This window comes from Gadus macrocephalus, chromosome 22 (genome assembly GCF_031168955.1).
Source record: "Gadus macrocephalus chromosome 22, ASM3116895v1".
In the NCBI taxonomy this organism is placed as follows: domain Eukaryota; kingdom Metazoa; phylum Chordata; class Actinopteri; order Gadiformes; family Gadidae; genus Gadus; species Gadus macrocephalus.
In genome coordinates this window covers 10,809,338-10,823,437 of record NC_082403.1, presented here as the reverse complement: position 1 = coordinate 10,823,437, position 14,100 = coordinate 10,809,338, and the positions used below count along the sequence as shown (strand labels likewise).

The window sequence follows — 14,100 nt, the reverse complement described above, 5'->3', positions numbered from 1 at the left end:
GGACCCAATGAAGCCGAGAAGTTTAGTTCCAGAGGCGACGCTCTGTGTGATGGTGAGCCCAACTATATGTAGTTGGTGGAGATAGTTTGCTCAAGGTATGATCCACGTACCCTGAGTCTGTTTCTGCTGCCAAGGTCCGGAACACACTGCTCCCAACCGGCATTGCACCTGTCCCCTGAGACCCTGCACATGGGTTGTGGGCCTTCAGAGCTTCACTTCACCAGAACTGTTGGCCTTGGGTACGCCCTGGCAGGAGTATAAAGCTCCAGAAGACTTAGCCCTCGAGATCGTTGTGACAAGGCTCCGGTCCCAGCAACATCTATACTTACAGTATAGATATGGACTTTTCATAGAGTGATAGATAGATAGATGCTCCTCCCTTTCGCACACACTTTGTCTAAGTCTTGAGTTGATATCCTCAAGAGGTGGCACCATGCCCCATCTTCTATTTAGAGATGTCTCATTACTGGAAGAAGGCTCAGAGGCTTGATGAACTCATTCACCCCGCCGCCCCGTCTCTTTCTCTCTCTCTTTCTCTCTGCTGCTGCTGCTATGGTTCTGTTTCCCGAGAGTGTCTCTGAGGAAGGAGTGCCAAGAGAGACTCATAGATAACATAACTGCCATCTGAGGAGCACTCTAGCTGAATCGTCATCCCTACCGATGACTACCTGATGCATGCCTTGTATCAAAACACTGCATTCTTCATGTGAACAGGTGGAGCAATGGAATCATGTGTGTGCACGACAGACAATGTTAAATTGTCTGTTCCCAGGTCTCTCTCTCTTTCTCTCTATCTCCCTGTCGCGCTCTTGCTGTGATTGATTTCAAACCTTTGAGCACCACAATGGCTTTCTGAGTGCACTTAGGGGAGAATCAGGACAAAGCCAGCATCAAAAGTACAAAAAAGGAATATGCAAGTGATTGTGCAAGTGCAAAACAGATTTGAACACACACACACACACACACACACACACACACACACACACACACACACACACACACACACACACACACACACACACACACACACACACACACACACACACACACACACACACACACAAACACACACACACGTACCATGTAAAAAAGACTTTGCATTGTTAATCCCTCTTTTGACCCCAGACTAATTGTGAGCTTGCGTAAAGCGCAGGAGGGACGGATGAGGAGGGAAGGAAGAGAGGAGGGCAGGATGAGGGGAGGGAGAGAGGAGGGAGCGAGAGGATGAAGGGAGACAAAGGATGGAGGAGGTGGGGGTGGGGGGAGTGATGGAATGTTGAAGAACCGTGCCACGGCGGGAAGATGCTTTTGCTTTCGCTGAAAAATAAGACAGTGAGTGAGGGAGGGAGAGAGAGAGAGATTGAGAGACAACTAGGATGGAAGGCATACGTCTCCCCGTTCCCCCAGCTCCCCCTTCAAACAAAATTGTCACAGATCATTCATCGGCTTGATGTCTCACCATTCTTTTCTCTCCCCCTATCTCTCTCTCAAATTCCCGCTACCATAGGCTACCACTCGCTACCAGGCCACTCATCTATTTCACTTTTCTTTCCTCCCTTCCTCATCCCATATTTCACCCCATAGCTGGCTCCCCTTACACCCCCTCCCCACCTCCCCCAGGTTTTGCAAACACATTTACGTATCCAGTCTGTCTCTAGCTCTTCCCTTTATGTTAAACACCTTGCTATAAATTACAATTGGTGCTTCCTGTATTGATCAAGCATACCTTTTTATATAGGCGTGATCAATACACGTTCCCAAAACACAGACACACACGCTAAAACAAAATAATAGCACAGATGTTGATCGATTTTTTTCATCCATCACAGATTTTCAGTTTAAAACCATGAGCATGTATGCGTGCGCGTGCACATATGCTCCTTCATATCCGCGGGTAAGTGGCTTCATCTGCTCCGCAGGCGGGCGGCGTGGTACGGTACTGCACAGGTGTAGTGTTGCTCCGCTCCAGCATGTGGACGTTGTCTCGAAGCCGGGGGCTGGCTGCCATGGCAACCATACGATGAGGCAGGCAGGGCTATTTAAAGGAATTCCACAGCAGCTGCTTGTGTTGCAATCAGCTCGCTCTGGCCTTGAGAAAAACTGAAAAGATAGGATCGGTACTTTGAGCCAACAAAGGATTCTATGTGTTTTGTGTATTTTATCTCATGTAGGGTGGAAATATCAAAATGATCATGGGGTTTCTTTTTCAAATGTTGGCTAGCGCTGCACACATGTGTAATCTTGGTAAAACACTGCAATATTGCACTTAATTGAACTGAGTTACATTAAATTAACTCCTCTGCTTTAATGCAGCTTTGTACAACAATTAAATGGAACAAAGAGATGTTGACTCTGTGTTTAATTACAGGAAACAAGGATAGTTGGAAGTAACATAAGTCCAATCATAAATAGATGCTTTTAAAAACACAAGAGGATCTTCTTAGCTGTGTCCAAGTATGTATTTGTAATGCCAAAGTGTCTTAAGATTGGGACTCCGGTCCTTTTCTTTCAATATGTATTGGCTTTGGCAGCGAAAAACATCCGCTGCAGAAACTTATGTCTGCTAAATGTCGGCGTTGTGGACAGAGACGTTGCTAATCCTAACAAGACTTTGAAGTTTTAGGTTCACAGGAGATGGATGAATTGAAACTTGACATTTGAGACTTAACGATAATATTCTCAATTCCTTTCAGGTTAACCCTTATTTTCCAGGTGTGTGTGTGTGTGGATGATTGTGTGTGTGTGTGTGTGTGTGTGTGTGTGTGTGTGTGTGTGTGTGTGTGTGTGTGTGTGTGTGTGTGTGTGTGTGTCAGTGTGATGTGTGTGCGTCACCAAACCAATGAACTGTTAAAAGTGGTTTCATGGAAGCAAAATTATGACCCTTCAGTTAACACTTCTTTTCCCTTTCTCCACTTGAATATTTTATTTCACACTAATCCGCAACTCAGTTAATAAGTAAAGAAGGCTTATATCCCTCTACCTCGTCTTAGCACATAGGCACCTCACTGCTTCGCCCTGATTATAAAATCTGCATAGAGACAGAGCGGTGGCATTGACCTGCCTGTCAGATATTAATGGTGGGGGGCCTCAAATGTTTTGGGTTTATGTTTAAGAAGCGTGACAAGTAATACTCTGAACACACACACACACACACACACACACACACACACACACACACACACACACACACACACACACACACACACACACACACACACACACACACACACACACACACACACACACACACACACACGGCACACACACCAAAAAATGGTAACCCTTCCCGCTCACAGGCTAATTTGCGTCTTGTTGTTCCTTCACAGCTGTCAAAGACATACTGGGAATTAAGAGCAAGAAAAAGGGAAGAAGGAGAGAGAGAAGGCAACGAGATGGAACCGCTTTCTTCCCATTGCGTCCCTGTGGAGCGCACAGCATTCAGCCTGCATGGAGGCGACACGCTGCCACCTGGTGGCTTGGTGCGGTGGGACAGCTGGTGTTGTGAATCAGGCCGCCACAATGCCCGGACCGGCTCCTTCCCAACACCAGGGTCTCACCGTCGCCCCTCTCTCCTATCACCGTGCTATCCTGAATACATATTGTCGCAGACTGCCGTAACTAAAATTGCAATGAATGTATTTAAGTACAATGTGTGAAGAAGACGATTTAGTAAAAATATTTCTCCAAAGACAAGTACAATTTACAGACAATGAAAATACAAAGTGTGTGGGGACATGGGCAAATAATGTCGCTTTAATAGCATGTTTTTTTGATTGGATTGAATCATCCGATTAAAAACGCCACCATGAAACTCATTGTTTTCTTGTATTAAGATCCATTTGTAAATATTGTTATAAAACCTGTAATACCTGGACTTTAGGACACACACACTTTATGTGTGTGTGTGTGTGTGTGTGTGTGTGTGTGTGTGTGTGTGTGTGCGTGTGTGTGTGTGTGTGTGTGTGTGTGTGTGTGTGTGTGTGTGTGTGTGTGTGTGTGTGTGTGTGTGTGTGTGTGTGTGTGCGCACCTAGGCCTAGTATCAAACATAATAATTTGATGTTTGATGTTATTGTACACATGAGCTTATGAATAGGCTATATAACGGTTTAAATATTTTGAAAAACAACACGAGGACAAGCACAATATGATATACACGACCACTATATTAAGATCTAAATCAACAAAATCTGCTCTGGTAGCCTACATAATTCTGCTAAATCCCAGGCCTGTTGCCCATACACCCATGACCCACTAGGTGGCACTAAAGTGTTTTCAATATTGTATGATCAATATGCAACGTAGTCGAGACGATTGAAGAATCGGGTTTGGCGTCCCCACTTCCGTCTCGTGCCCACTACCTCCGTCCGTTGACTGATCCCCATTGACTTTGAATGGGGACGGACGCGCAATGCATTGTGGATCCGTCCGTTCCGTTGGAGCCTTCCGCCTCGTGCCCACTACCTTCGTCCGTTGACTGATCCCCATTGACTTTGAATGGGGACGGATGCGCAATGCATTGTGGATCCGTCCGTTCCGTTGGAGCCTTCGGCTCCGTCAAAAAGTTGAAAAATTTTAAACTTTTTCGGCAGCGACGGATCCGTCATCCAATCAGATCGCGTATGCAAATTTAAGCACTGTGACGCGACTCGGGCTCTGACGATCGGCGTCAGAGCCCGAGGTCGGCGTCATTTGCAGTTTACCAAAGGTTAGTATGATATACCGTGGTCTAACACACTTGCCCAAATTTTTTGTTAACTCAGAAAAGGTAATATTAGCTTTATGAACTCAACGCTATTGATATTGAACATCCCGCACCCGTCATCATAGACAACGTCGTTGGTAACGCAGCGAACACTGCGATTAAGATGAAATGCGGTTATAGTTTAGATAGGCCTATACGGTGCCCATATCAAAAAGAATAGAAAACCTTTATTGCATTCTATTCTTAATATTATTTTATTCTGACTCTGAATGTTTGTTGCTTTAATCCAGATGAGTATTGAAAAGTTTTTTCTGCGCCAAAAAAGGCCTCGTCCAGACGAGACGGAGCAGCTTGAGGAGGTAGTTAGCTTAGTCTGAAATTAAGTGGAACAGTCAAATGGCTGTGGCTAGTAAATGTTTATTAAATATATAATACATTTCCTAGGCATCAAACAGTGCTGAACAACCCAGTGCTTCTCAGGGGCCGGGCTGTTCAGGAGAGATACTGATTAATATAGGCCAGGAGGACAGCAGACAAAATGTTGCCGAAACAACAGGTGAGGTGGAAACAGATTAGTGTAGATTTGAACTTTAAAAAAAGTAGGGAAAGTAATTTCGATCCTTCTGTTCCTGGTAGAGAAAATGTGCTGATCTGTTCATTGTAGGTCATCCAACCCTACATTACTGGCCTGGAGACAGAACTGAAAAGGAGGTTCCAGGAGCTGGACATCCTTGGAGCCTTCCATGTCCTTCGACCTCAGTCGGCTGCCCTCCCTGACAATTATGTACATTGCACAGCTGCACACTCTGGTAAAAAAATACTGTCCAGACCAAGAGAAGGTGCTCCTCCAAGAGTTGTTTTCTTTCAAAAAACATATCATTACAGGTATGTGAAAATCTCTCTCTCTTTCTCTTATGTGCTATATCTTTCATTCAAGAACAAGAGCCAGGAGGAGCTCCTGACTCTGCTGGCGAGTGAGTATGATGAGTGGTTAGACCTCTACCCCTGCCTCAGTCTCCTTGCCAGCATTGCCCTGATTGTCCCAGTCTCATCTGTGAATTGCGAGCGGGATTTCTCAGCTATGAATAGGGTAAGCACATAGAATATTCCTTAGTATATTTCTTGAAGTAATGGGCATTTTAATACTTTATTGATAATACATTTTACTTGTTTTTATCCCCAGATAAAAACAGACCTCAGGAACAGGCTTCAAGGGGAACACCTGGCAGCCTGATTAAGAATCTCCATAAATGGGCCAGAACCGAATGAGGTCCCTTATGATCGGGCACTTATTTTTCAGGAACCCATGTAGAATCAGGTGTTCTGATGGGGCATGCAAGCTTTGCACATTAGGCTAATGCAGATCATTATTTTAGTTAGTTGCCTTGTTGTACCTAGTAGTATATTGTTACTATTTATTTTATATTTCCTAAAAAAGTTAAATATTGGTTCAGGTAGGTCTTGAGTTTATTTGTACCTGAAATAAAAACCTCCAGCTTTAGTTGTCTGTGGGAAACACTGTATATATTTAATATATTTACACGGCAGACATTCACCCCTACGAAAATGAAATGGGTTAAAGTAAACATGCACCGCTTAAAGACTTAATTGGGGCACAGCTGGTGCCGAGGCGGAGCGGACCTCCATGTGTCCAAGAACCAGGAACCTTGTCGCCGCTGTGCAGACCAGACACATTGGGACATCCGGGGCCGCTGCTAAGCTTTTGGCTGCCCTAAACTGGGCTGGTCAGGGTGCCCCCCCAAACACACACACACAAAACCTTCAGAGTTTGCAATCAAACCGTTGCTATTTATTATAAGTTGACATTAAATATGTATATATTAAGTAATATATAAAACAAAAACAAAGCAGCAACAACAACAGGAGCACCATCAGTAATAAATACGTTACATATCAAACGTTCTTAACAGCAGCATTACAATATAATAAAACAATAACAACTGCAGGCTCCAAAGATGACCGAAAAATAATATGAACTAAAATAAGGTTTAAAAGGAAGTATTTTTTACAGAAAAACAGCTATGTTTGGACAAAACAGTGGCTACATTTGAGCATAACCGAAGGAGTTATTTACTTCACTACTGCGTGGTCATAAACAGATCTTGTTTTAAGTTACGAAGAAGAGGGGTTCTCTAGTTTTCCATGGATGGAAACGAGTTATGTTATTATAACTCTAGTTCTATGATTGTAGGCGTAGCCGTCTAGGCTTCGCCTTATGGGCTTGTCCCGTGCGCGTGCCCCCGCGCACGGGAAAATTTGAAACTATGCACCAATCAGCATTTCCCACGGTATCGTGTCTATATAACGCGGTGTATACCGTCGCTCATCCTCCACGCTTTTCTTTCAGCATTTGGAGGGTACAGCAGGTGGGAAACTAGACGGCTACGCCTACAATCATAGAACTATAGTTATAGTTATAATAACATAAAATCGTTCTATTTCATGTAGGCTACGCCGTCTAGGCTTCGCCTTATGGGCTTAGGTGAAGCTGCGAGCGGAGCCCGATCAATGTACTCCTGCTGGACCCCAGTCAAAACGACTTAAGTCACCAGAGCACATTAAGACTCAAAAAGCCAAGGAAGTGTAAAACACAACAGCTCAATAAAAAACTAATTCCTCCTAGATCAAGCAAGGCAATGATCAAGAAAGAAAATAGTGAGTCTGGAAAGACTCCGGCTCTAATCCGTGCTTCATGGAACCCATGAAAAGGAAAAGAAAAACCAGAGCAACACGGTTTCCATTAGGTCCGCTACCACCGGGGGCGGAGCTACGGAATCCGGCTCTCCAATAAGGGGTCTCTCTCGGCCGTTTCTTATTTGAAAGAAACGGCGGGAGTGCCATACTGGCAAACAAAACCACCTGACAATTGGCAGGCCAATAGAAAACCCCCCTAGCCTGTTTTTCATTTGAAAAACAGAGGGAGAGTATGACTGGTAGTCAAGTCCAACTCGCCAGCCGGCGACAGGAAATCCAACCACGCTGCTTTAAAGAACATGTCTATATTCTTAAGCCGTAAAAGGGGTCCCGGACTCCAGCACAGAGTTGCAGAGTGAACCCCTGGACATGTCTAACATGTAAAAACGGACAAAGGTGCCGGGGGAAGACCAAGACGAAGCCGCGCAGATGTCTTCCACCGAAACGCCCCTGAGTAGAGCCGTTGAAGCGGCCACGCTCCGTGTGGAGTGAGCTTTAACGCCCAATGGTGGCGCCAAGCCCTGCCGAGAGTAGGCTAAGCAAACACCCTCACATATCCAGCGAGAAAACCGCTGCTTAGAGAGAGCGCGGCCCCTGCTAGCGTCACTATAACACACAAACAACTGTTGTGTGGAGCGGAACGCGGCCGAGCGATTCACGTACATAGCCAATGCCCGAACCGGGCACAGGAGATGCAACTCCGCCTCCGCCTCACTAGAATGAGGCGGGGGGTGAAAAGCCTTAAGCACAATATCCCTCAACCGAAAAGAACTATTAATGTTCTTCGGGAGGAACGCAGGATTAGGTCTGAGCAACGCGAAGGAGCTGTCCTCGTTTAGCAACAAGCAACTCGGGCTGACAGACAGAGCGGTTAGCTCACCGGCCCGCTTGGCAGAAACCAAAGCCAACAAGAGCGCCGTCTTAAAGGACAGGGCATCCAAAGAGGCCTGAGAAAGAGGCTCGAAAGGATCCCTGGTCAATCCGCACAACACGGTGGGGAGATCCCAGCGTGGTGTAAGCACGCGTGAAAACAGGCCTAACCCGTCTAGCCCCACGCAAGAATCTCTTGACCAGTGGATGGCTGAAGATCGGTCCACCATCACAGCCTGCATGGCCAGCCGAAACGGCTGCCTCATAGACCTTGATAGTGGAGAAGGCCAAACCTTTCTCCAATAAGTTTTGCAGAAACGAAAGCACGCTTCCCACTTCGCATCGAGATAGACAGCGTGGTTCCTCGCACACCAATTAGAGAAGGCGCACCACTTCGCCGCATAGAGGGAAGAAGTAGAAGGTGCACGAGCACTCTGAATAGTGTTGATAACCGTCTCAGGCAAACCTTTGCCCTGCAGGATCAACCTCTCAGGAGCCAAACCAACAGCCGTCCCGAGACATCGGGCGGGTGGTGCACCGTCCCGTGGGCCTGTGAAAGCGCATCCGGCCTGAACGGTACCGGCCACGTCGCCGACCGCGAGAGCGCCGCCAGCTCTGGAAACCTCAGAGCTGATCGGTTCTCCGGGGCCACTAATATCAGGGACAGTCTCTTGTCTGACCCGTTCCAGAAGAGGAAGGATCAGCAGGAGCGGGGGAAACGCATACAAGAGAGCCCGCGGCCAAGGTGTGTGTGCCAACGCATCTACCCCCAACGGGGGGAGATCCCGAGGGCTGACGGAGAACCACCACCTGCAGTGCGTGTTCTCCCTGGACGCGAAGAGGTCCACCTGCGCCGTCCCGAACCTCTGCCAGATCAGTCTGACAATGTCGGGATGTAACCTCCACTCATCTTGAGACATGAGGTCCGCCCCAAAGTTCTGGGCGCCCGCGATATGCAGGGCTCTCAGACTGAGGAGATACTGATGAGCCCAAAGCCAGAGCTCGACCGCCTTTCGGTGGAGAGCAGGGGAGCGGACTCCCCCCTGTCTGTTGATGTACGCCGCCGCCGACACGCTGTCTGTCCTGATCAGAACGTGGCACCAGGTGAAAGAAATGCAACAGCACTTTCCTCACAGCGTCGAGCTCCAACACATTTATGTGTGTTGCAGGGGGTGTGCGCCACTCATCGCCGACCGAGTGAGAGAGGCACGTTCCTCCACAACCCGTCAACGAGGCGTCCGTGAAGACCACTACGTAGGACGCCACCCTGCCCAGGGGAAGACCCCTGAGAAGGGCGGAGGGTCTTTTCCAATATTCCAGGTCTGGCGACACCGAACGGGGAACGAGGAGCACCCTGAGCTTGTGTCGCCTGGGGTCCAACCGTTGGCGAGCAAACCACCGCTGAGTCTGCGCATAAAAAGCAGACCCAGGGGGACCACGGGGTGGGCAGCTGCCATCAGCCCTAACAGGCGCATGGTGGACAGTGCGGTCACGTTTCTGCGAATGCGAAAACGGGAGAGCGCCGACAGGATGGCGTCTCGCCGAGGAGGCGAAAGCATCGCAGTCATGGTGGCTGAGTCTAGGCAAAGCCCAGAGTAGACTGTCTGTCGGCTGGGGAGCGGGGAGCTCTTCTCCCAGTTGATGGCAAAACCCAGGAAGGAGAGATGGTTTATCACCAACATGGTGTCCCTTCTCGTGGTCTCCTCCGAGTTGCTCAGAATAAGCAGGTCGTCTAGGTAGAAGAGAGTCCTCTTTCCCTGACGCCTGAGCGGTTCCAACGCTGTCTCCACACACTTTGAGAAGGTGCGTGGAGCCAGGGAGTAGCCGAACGGCCGACACTGGTACTCGTACGCCATCCCCATAAAGGCAAAGCGGAGAAACTTCCTGTGCGCCTGCCGAACAGGGACGTGGAAGTAAGCATCCTTGAGATCCAGGGATGTGAACCAATCGCCCTCTCTCACACACCGGAGCAACGCTCCGACAGTGAGCATTCTGAATTTCCTTGCGGCAACGGATCTGTTGAACACGCGAAGATCCAGAATAGGTCTCTTTTCCCCTGACTTCTTGGAAACCAGGAAGTAGCGGGAATAAAACCCTAGGTGAGACTCGTGGGGGGGAACGACAGTGATGGCCCCCTTCACCAAGAGACGGGCCACCTCTGCTGCCAGAGCCGTGCTCGCAGCCGGGTCCCGTAGCGTGGTCTCCACCAACCCCATAAAGGGTGGGGGACGACGCTTGAACTGTATGGGATGGCCCCATCTCAACGTGTTGTCCAACCACGATGGTAGAACGCACCGCCGACAATCTGTCTCTGGAGGCGGTTGGGGGGCATCGGCTTTTCGTTAGGGCGCCATTCGGCGCCCGGACAGAGAAGTGCTGCCAGGGGAGGCTCCAGCAGCCGCGGCGTGGTCGGCGCCGAGGCACCGAAAGCACGCCAAGTGCCCGTCACCCGGTGCCAGGGAGGCGGGACAGGAGGCGCATAGGGGTCCTGAAAAGGACCTAGCTCCAGGAGCGCTCTCAGGTGGCCCTGAAGAGGGACGTTTGTCCAAGGCCTCGCCCAAGCCGCTGCCACCGGCTTGGGAGATCCGTTTTGTCGAAGTCATCTTAATGTATTCTCGATTTTCCGCTGATAAGCACAAGTGCTGAAAGAAAAGGGAGGATGAGCGACGATATACACCGCCTTATATAGACACCGCCTTATATAGACACGATACCGTGGGAAATGTGCCCACGCTGATTGGTGCATAGTTTGACATTTTCAGCGCGCGCAAGCGCGCACGGGACAAGCCCATAAGGCGGAGCCTAGACGGCGTAGCCTACATGAAATAGAACTATGCTAGGACTGTGAAACCTGAAGGAGGAGCAAAGAGTGCCAATCGGGGCTTGATCTCCGCAGTCTCAGGATCTAAACATTATAAACTAATAAAGGGCAACAAAAAAACTCACTTCACTGTCTGAGACTGTTAGTCTGTTTCTATGGGATGCTCACATGCATTTTGAAATGCTAGAATATTCTTCAGACTACACAGCTGATAATAATAATAATAATACATTTAATTTAGAGGCGCCTTTCAAGACACCCAAGGTCACCTGTTGTTGAGTAACGTTTGTGACAGAAAGCGATTTTTAAGATGACACGCCGTCACACAGTGTCTTAACATTTAGCTTCTGCTGCTGTGTAGTAACTGTCATGCTAGCATTACAATATCACTGCACGTTAGCAAAACAATTAGACCTATAATACTCACACACTTACCAACAAGGGATGCACGGGTGTAATCTCTCAGCTTTTTATTTTTCCGCTTTTCTGCGCCGGATTCCTGTTGTCTCTTACTTGCCATTATGAATCGCCGTGGTCACCATTCAAAAGCAGCTTGATAAGAGCATTAAGGCCCAATCCCGTTTCTTTGCTCACTGTTTCAACCCTACATCTCAACCCTAACCCTCATTGCTCATGCTCATTGCTACCCCTCATTGCTACCCCTAACCGATCCCCTACCAAATGGGACAACCCTACCCTGTGACGTCATCATGGCCTCCCCGTGCCCCCTAGCAGATAACCAGACCCCTGGTAATGTTACAAGAGACAGATTGGCTGCCATTGTCTCGGGCAACGAGCAAGACCCATTGTAAAGATGTTTTACCTGAAATGGTATTTATATTTTGTAATTGGTATGTTTAAATAAAGTGTTAAAAAAATAATAATACTATTTGTCCCTCGTAATATACCTTTATTTTGAATGTCACTTAGCTACATGTTAAAGGTGGTATTAGGGTGCACTCACACTAGGCCATCTGGCCGTGGCCGTTGGCCGTTTTCACACCTAACCGTGCTCAAATGGCCCCATTGTTCTCTGGCCTGCACTCACACTAGGCCATCTGGCCGTGGCTGTCGCAGCTGTGGCCTGGCCACGGAAGGCTCTTGTACATACGTCATCACGTCGTAACACGTCATCACCAAGCGTCCGCTGCATGGACCATAATAAAGTCTGCCGCCAGTCAGAGTTTTAACAACAATGGACAACAACACAGAGAACACACCAACAGTTGAACCGCTTGACGCGATGTTTACCGTTTAATGGGAAAGAAGGCTCGTCGCCTTTATTATGTCCGTGGTCGTTGCATTGACTATACGTCATCCAGCTCAGGTTGCGTAGCGAGTGTTGGCTCATTAGCATCTGTACCGTAGCGGCCCGTGCCGTAGTAGCACACCTCTCCCAAGTGGCCAAATTGGCCCGGCCTGGCCAGACTGGCCACACTCACACTGGCAGATTTGAGCACGGTTAGGTGCTAAAACGGCCACGGCCACGGCCAGATGGCCTAGTGTGAGTGCACCCTTAGATAATAATCGGTTATGAACAAGAACACTTTAGAAGAAACACTTTATTTAAATAAGAAACACTGAACCACACATCTAAAAATACACACACACGCATCTAAAAATACACACACACGCACACCTAAAAATACACACACACACACACACACTCTCTCTCAGCTTTTGAGAGAATGGTGGAGAATCACATCTTCTCCACCATTCCGCCAACTTTGCCTCGCTCTCCTCATGCCTCGCCTGCCCCCTGGCACTCTCCTCTTGGAAGGGGTGTCTGGGGTGGTGGAAGAGGTGCCTGGGGTGGAGGAGCATGAGGGAGAGGTGGGGGGGGCTGGTGGCAGTGGACTCAACGAAGTCCTGAAAGAAAACGAATAAGAAGGAAATAGGAATTATATGCCAGAACTGGTTGATATGGCCATATGTTATGTACAATATATAATAGCTATGTACACAATATAGTACTGCCAAAAAATACATTGATTAACCATGTAATATTACTAATATAATATAATATATTAGTATAATAATACTTATAGAATATTACTAATATAATATAATATATTAGTATATATAATATTACTTATAGAATATTACTAATATAATATAATATATTAGTATAAAGCTTATTTTTAACCTGGAGTCACTAGATCATGGAAGATCTGGATATCATACGACATGATATCCAGCCCGGTCGTATGCAGCCCGGTCTGCAGCCCGGCCGAGAACCGGGGTCGGGCGGCCCGCGAATGTCGGCCGCGGACATTCGCGATCTTCCGCGAAAGTCGGCCACAGACTTTCGCGATCTTCCGAGAGTCCGCGGCCGGGCTGCAGAGTATAATTAATAAAATAATTACTAGTTAATTACAGAGAAAACACCTACATTTGTGTTTTTCCAATCCTGTCGCATCTTTTCGCCCTCCATCTTGTCTAGGATATTTCTTGATTTTCCGTTTTCTCGCAAGGTATTGTGGGAGCAAGTCAGAACTGAAGCGCTTTGAGGGTGCCCATCGAAAATCTCAATTCTGAGGGGATGTTAGCCCTCCCCCTACCCCTTAAGCTACATTTAAACTGGTATTGGGACATGGCTCCACGGCGCGTGAACGCGCAACAGCGAGGGTTAGGGCTGAGATTTTGAAGCGAGCCAAGTAATGGGATTCAACCTAAGCATGCTCTTGGTGCGTTCGAGTATTCTCTGCGAACCGACTCGGATCTCGGATCTGATGCCACGCCCACACTTCAAGCGTTTTATTATTTCGCTCGGTCGTTGGAGGAAAACATGGACGCCACCCGGAAAGCTGTTGTCGCGGTAGCATTGGCAGAGGACCAGGCGATCCAATATAAGTAGGCTATAGGCCATAGTCAAGTCAAGTCAAGTTTTTTTATATAGCACATTTAAAACAACAGTAGTTGACCAAAGTGCTGTACACAAATACAATATATTTGTGTATATAGGCAGAGATACGGACGCAGTAAGGTATT

General features: G+C 47.8%; 2 long non-coding RNA genes across 3 annotated transcripts; one reads left to right on the top strand and one right to left on the bottom strand.

Moving 5' to 3' along the window:
* The first annotated feature begins 4,850 nt into the window (after positions 1 to 4,850).
* Positions 4,851 to 6,187, top strand: LOC132451604 (uncharacterized). 2 transcript variants are annotated; one of them, XR_009524142.1, is made up of 3 exons: positions 4,851 to 5,033; positions 5,114 to 5,793; positions 5,887 to 6,187. It is a non-coding gene; the product is annotated as an uncharacterized LOC132451604 (long non-coding RNA). The 2 variants fall into 2 exon arrangements; XR_009524141.1 differs by having other exon boundaries at positions 4,851 to 5,062; positions 5,148 to 5,793.
* A 6,466-nt stretch (positions 6,188 to 12,653) lies between these two features.
* LOC132451673 (uncharacterized) lies at positions 12,654 to 13,783 on the bottom strand. The gene is made up of 2 exons (XR_009524176.1): positions 13,502 to 13,783; positions 12,654 to 12,978 (listed from the first exon to the last, which is right to left on the bottom strand). It is a non-coding gene; the product is annotated as an uncharacterized LOC132451673 (long non-coding RNA).
* Between the last annotated feature and the right edge of the window lie 317 nt (positions 13,784 to 14,100).